Genomic DNA, 5,594 nt, shown 5'->3' with positions numbered 1-5,594 from the left:
ATTAATGTACATAAAAGATCTAGCACAGTGTTACATATGTTATTTTAAGCTGCCTTGTACATTTTGAGAATTAGAGAGAAATCATTAAAAACCCATATAACTCCTGTTTTTAAAAGTTAGTGTTTTCAAAAACACAAGAAACAAGTGTTGGCGAAGATGAAGAGAAAAAAACAAAACCTATTGCACCGTTGGTGGAAATGCAAAATGGAGCAGCCACTATGGAAAACAGTATGGAGATTCCCCAAAAAGTGAAAAATTGAATTATCATATGACCCAGTAATTCCACTACTAGATATTCATCCAAAGAATTAAAAAACACTAATTCATTGAGAGATGAATGGATAAAGAAGATGTGGTATATATACACAATGGAATAGTACTCAGCCATAAAAAAAAAAATGAAATCTTATGATTGGCAACAACACGAAGAGATCTAGAGGGTATAACACTAAGTGAAATAAGTCAGTCAGAAAAGACAAATACCGTATGATTTCACTCAAATGTGGAATTTGAGGAACAAAATAAAAAAAGAGAGAGACAAACCAAAAACCAGACTCTTAACTATAGAGAACAAACCGGCAGGGGGATGGGGGAAACAGGGGAAGAAGATTAAGACTACACTTACCCTGGTGAGCACTGAGTAACATACAGAACTGCTGAACCACTAGGTTGTACATCTGAAACTAATATAACACTGTATGTTAACTGTATTGGAATTAACATTTTTTAAAAGTGTTTATTAATAACTGTACTACCTTTCAGGATGAAATTGTGCTCTCAGGCCTCCCCCAGAGACTTGCGATAACCAGAACACCTGCAATGAAACAGGTTCATCAAAGTTGGGTATGGTTTACTGAGTAATAGCTTTGAAGAGGAATTTGTGTTTGATGGAGGTTTAAATTAGGAGGATTATGTTCTGACAGAAAATGAAGAGGACATGAGGAGCAAATGCGTGAGACTGGAAGGACAGAAAAAAGCTGGAGACAAGGGGAATCAAATCAATCAACTCAAACAGAAACCCTCGAGTCCCTGTGAAGAGACCGCATGGTAGTGTGGAAAGCTCACAGGCTTGGCAATCAGCTGCCTCCAAATTCCTGGTCAGCCACTGGTACTTGTGTGGCCCTAGGCAAGGCACGTAACCTTTCTGAACTTCTACGTCTTCACAGCAAAATCCCTGAAAAATACCTATCTAGCATGAAAGATTATGATCTGTGTAAAGTGCATGACACAATACCTTGTCCACAGGGATGTGTAATAAATGCCCTATTATTACCTCTTAGTTATCATTTGCTATTGGAATCCCCTGGCACCAGTGTGAAGCAGATCCCTAAGAAACTAAAACTAGCCAACTGTCCAGCCAATACAGGAGCAGACACTGAGCTAGAAAACAGACCATTCGAGAAGAAAAAAAAAAAATCTTTTTGTAGCCATAGCAAGATCAACCAAGAAAAAAAAGGATAATATCGGAATATTATGGGAAAACGTTTTGATATACCCACAAGGAATAAGTTTTGGGGGACTTGGTAGCTAAGTATCAGGAAACCAGAGTTCACTAGCTTCATCTTATGACCCTTGGTAAGTGCAGCCATGTCCCAAAGCAGAAGTCCCCAGAGGAACCAGAGAGAAAGAAAGCTGGGCTACCAAGTTATAATTATAGACATCCAATGAAGAAATTCATAACTTATGTACCTGATATAATAGCAACAGATGACACCCTTTCTGTGGAGGAGATTAACATGCTGTCTTGAGAGGTGGGATTCTGGCCACTGGAAAGGGGCATCCAGGTGGAGCCAGCGAGGTTCTCCTTCTCCCAGAGCTCCTCCGTGATGGCCCCATGGCACAACACGGTCAACAGCAGAAGGACGGTGCTCAGAGACTGACTTAAAGACCAGGAAAAGAGGTAAAACTGCAACAGCTGGGACCCATAACATTCCTTAAGAATTTCTCTGCAAAAGTTTCACTTCCTGCAGGGGCTGAAGAACGGGATCATTTCAGGAAAGATACCCCATTCCTGGGTCCTGGATGCCAGATCCTGGACAGCAGCAGCATCCTACAACACACAGGAAAACAGCAGAGTGTAAACCATCAGCTCCGGAATCATTTAAAGTACTAACACCATGTCCTAAATCCTGCAAAATAAGAATAAATATATCGTATGCCTGATAATACAAGGCCTCCCTGTGTTCTCTGAACAGTTCTACTGTATTCAGCCTACAAATATATATTCTAGCTATAAGGAGTTTTAAACACGTAACTGACAATAATTATCTTCTTGGAATTCAGGGGAGTTTTTTGAGGCAGTGCTACAAATGGCCTAGCTCTCCTAACACAAACCAAACAAACACGAACTCTGACCCAAGAACTTTATACAGCTGCCTTCTGATTCTGGTCACATATGTTAAATTAAACAAGGAAGCCATTAGACTGAGGTGGCTTTAATGCCTTGGTAGCCTAGTGAACAAACCAAAACCTAAGCCTGTAAATGCCTCCAGGTTAAGAAACTGAAACCTAAGGACAAGCAATCACAAACAGCCAACTGGGCTTCCCAAGCAAGGCCACCACTTATGCTTCAGCCAAACTGAGTCATTCCTTTGCTTGCTTCCCCGTCTTCTCTTTGAACGTCTCTCCTCTGGCTCCCAACTTCTCTAGCGTGTCTCTGCCCAATTAGAACCCCTGTTTACTCAAGTAAACATTTTAATATGCCTCATTTTATCTTTTAACACATTCAAACTCAGTCCTGAATACCATTCTAGCTTAAGGTCATGTCCTCTGACATTTAAAAAGGGAAATGTTTTAGAGATCATCCGGCCCACCCCACCCCACTCTCACCCTGTGACCACTTAAAATAAGGGAACCAAGACTCAGGAAGGCTGAGGGATGTCCAAGATCATAATGATGCTAATGTTGATCCTTCCTTCTGTGAATGCAGACCAAATGATTTTAATGAGACTTAACAATATCCACATAGATCACTCCTCCCAGCACGTATGAGTGACCAATGCTACTCAGTTATGATAGAAAAAGTGAAATGAAAGTTAAGTGATGTGTCATGCCCTCTCACGTGACAAATCTATTCTGTGGAAGGCTGCCACAAACAATGTGAACGTTCATATCAGACCAGGGAAAATTTAGAAACGGGAAGTGTGCCCAGTTACATGAAGCTTATAGAGATAGCCCTCCAAGTAATTCATAGAGAAGCATTTTTAAATTATCATTTTTATAGGGCTGTATTTTTAAAATAGCTTTAAAAATATTTCACCAAAATGATTATTTCACAAAACGTCTAGAAGTCTGAAATCTAAGTAGAGCTTCCTCTGTTTCTTCTCCTCCCCCTCCCACGCCAAGCCACCACCATCAGTCCACACTCCACTCTGGCTCCAGCATGACCCTGCAAAATCCACCATTGTGATGCTCACCCTGTTGGGCCTCTGGACAAATCATTCTGGTTTGTCCTTATGTCCTTCTGCCACAAACAAGCAAGTCCCTCTCTGAAGCTTACTGGTCCTTCTGTTTGCCTTGAAAAGACCTACCTTCTCATCCTCTCTATGCCAACAGCAAATGGATTCCATGTTGCAACCTAAACCCTACTCAAATGTGTACAAAGGAGTGAGTGGGCCATCCAAGCACCTACAAGCATCAACTTATTAAATGGACGCATAAATGCAACATAGGAATAAATAGGCCAGTGTGCTGGTTTTCCATATAAAATTCTTCACACACTGGCCAAATGTAAGCCCACTCCTGGCTCCCACCAACGTGTATATTTAAGATCATCCCACATAGTACCACTTTTTCCATACAATGCACCTCAGTGAGCTGGACGATCTTGAGATGGGCTGACAGAATAGCAACGGTGGGCAATAAGGGGCCAACGAAATGCAGAAACTATAGGATTCAGGGTATAGTATTATCAGTAACAAGTGAGTCACATTATTATCTCAATTTGAAGGCTCACCTGAGAATTCTACAAAGTTGTCTGGTTCAGGGAAAAAAAAAAAAATCTCAAAAAAGAAGTGAGAGAGAGTAGGAACTATAGGAAAATGAGAAATGTTTTGTTATCATAGAAGTCAGGAAAAAACTTTCAAATATATTTTGAAAAAAATTTACTACTATTCATGTAGTAATTTGAGGTCGTTTTTCCTACACTTAGTAAATGAGAGTACCTAGACTACTACTACCACTACAAAAATATATGTGAAGTGAAAGGCAATTTCAACTAAGTCTAAATGTTATACTATATCAGGGTATGCAATAAACTAATTTTTAAATATAAACATAGTTCTGCAATTTTTCAAAAGAGAAAACCAGCTTCTCCCTGCTATGACAGAATGACTATTAAACAAATACTTGAAAAATATCCACTTGAGGGGCACCTGGCTGGCTCAGTTGGTACAGCATGGGACTCTTGATCTCAGGGTTGTGAGTGCAAGTCCCAGGCTGGATGTAGAAATTACCTAAAAATTAAAAATTAAAAACTTTTTTTTTTAAAGATTTTATTTATTTGAGAGAGCATGAGCAGGGGGAGAAGGGGCAGAGGGAGAGGGAGAAGCAGGCTCCCCGCCGAGCAGAGAGCCCAATGTGGGTCTCAGTCCCAGGACCCCGAGATCATGACCTGAGCCGAAGGCAGAAGCTTAACGAACTGAGCCACCAGGGCGCCACCAAAAATTAAAAAAAAAATCTTTAAAAAAAATAGCCACTTGAAGGTTGTCAGATTATGGCCCTGCTCCCAGAATCCTCCCCACGTGTCCTGGGTCCTGCCCTGAACTCAGCCCCATTTTATGAGCACAACCACACCAAACATCAATTCTGCTTCTCCCTCCTCTCCTCGCAAATTGCCCCGCTCATTGCTTGCTATTTCTGTGTCTTGCTTCTCCTATTTCGAAAGCAGAAAAGTCTCTTTCCTTTCCAAACTGCTTCTTCCTCAGCTCCCACACATAATTTTGGTTTTATCAATCCCTTGCCTCTTTGGTCTACCATTCTGTACTTAAGTACTCCCTTCTGAGCATCACCCAGCAGGGCTTGAGTCTCCATAACCCTAACACACCCATTTTTTTCCTCCAGAGCACTGCGCCTTAGCAGCCTCTTTCTGTTCTGCACGGCATCGACAAACTTTCAAAGGACCAGTCTAGATTTCCTTACCACTTTCACATGCTTTAAGCAAAAATGCAACCAAGCAGCAAGTATGGGAGCATGAGGCTGAGTGCATCTGAAGCAACCTGATACGGGCAGCCCCCCACCTCCCACCATAGCCCTGATACAGGGGCTCCAGCAAATATCCAGCCTGAGAGGAAGGAGGGCCCTGGGTCGCCACATCGCTTAGGTTTGGAATTTTGAATTTTCATGTGAACGCTAATAATGGTGAAATAGTAGCAATTTATTTGACTTTTTAAATAATGAGGAACAAGTAAAATACCTCTTTGGGTTGCATCCCGCCTATGGCCCTGAAATTTGCAAACTATTCTCTGAAACCTTTGGCTTCCTTCACCCAACTTTCCAAAACCAGTTTTCTTAGAAGTCATCAGCGACCCCTCAGCTGCCATAAAAGAAGGCCTTTCTCACTCCCTTTCCTGAACTCTCTCTCTGGGAGGGTGGGC

The 5,594-nt window shown here is 41.5% G+C and overlaps 1 long non-coding RNA gene across 1 annotated transcript; it reads right to left on the bottom strand.

The window, feature by feature from the left end:
* Positions 1 to 755: 755 nt before the first annotated feature.
* Positions 756 to 2,910, bottom strand: LOC114224633 (uncharacterized). Its single transcript, XR_003612424.2, has 3 exons — positions 2,830 to 2,910; positions 1,690 to 2,050; positions 756 to 814 (listed from the first exon to the last, which is right to left on the bottom strand). It is a non-coding gene; the product is annotated as an uncharacterized LOC114224633 (long non-coding RNA).
* Positions 2,911 to 5,594: the final 2,684 nt, after the last annotated feature.

Source organism: Eumetopias jubatus, unplaced genomic scaffold (genome assembly GCF_037043125.1).
Source record: "Eumetopias jubatus isolate StellerSeaLion01/CBP00866 unplaced genomic scaffold, mEumJub1_p1.0 scaffold_5, whole genome shotgun sequence".
Lineage (NCBI taxonomy): Eukaryota > Metazoa > Chordata > Mammalia > Carnivora > Otariidae > Eumetopias > Eumetopias jubatus.
The sequence above is the reverse complement of the archived record's forward strand: the minus strand, read 5'-3'. Positions and strand labels throughout refer to the sequence as shown.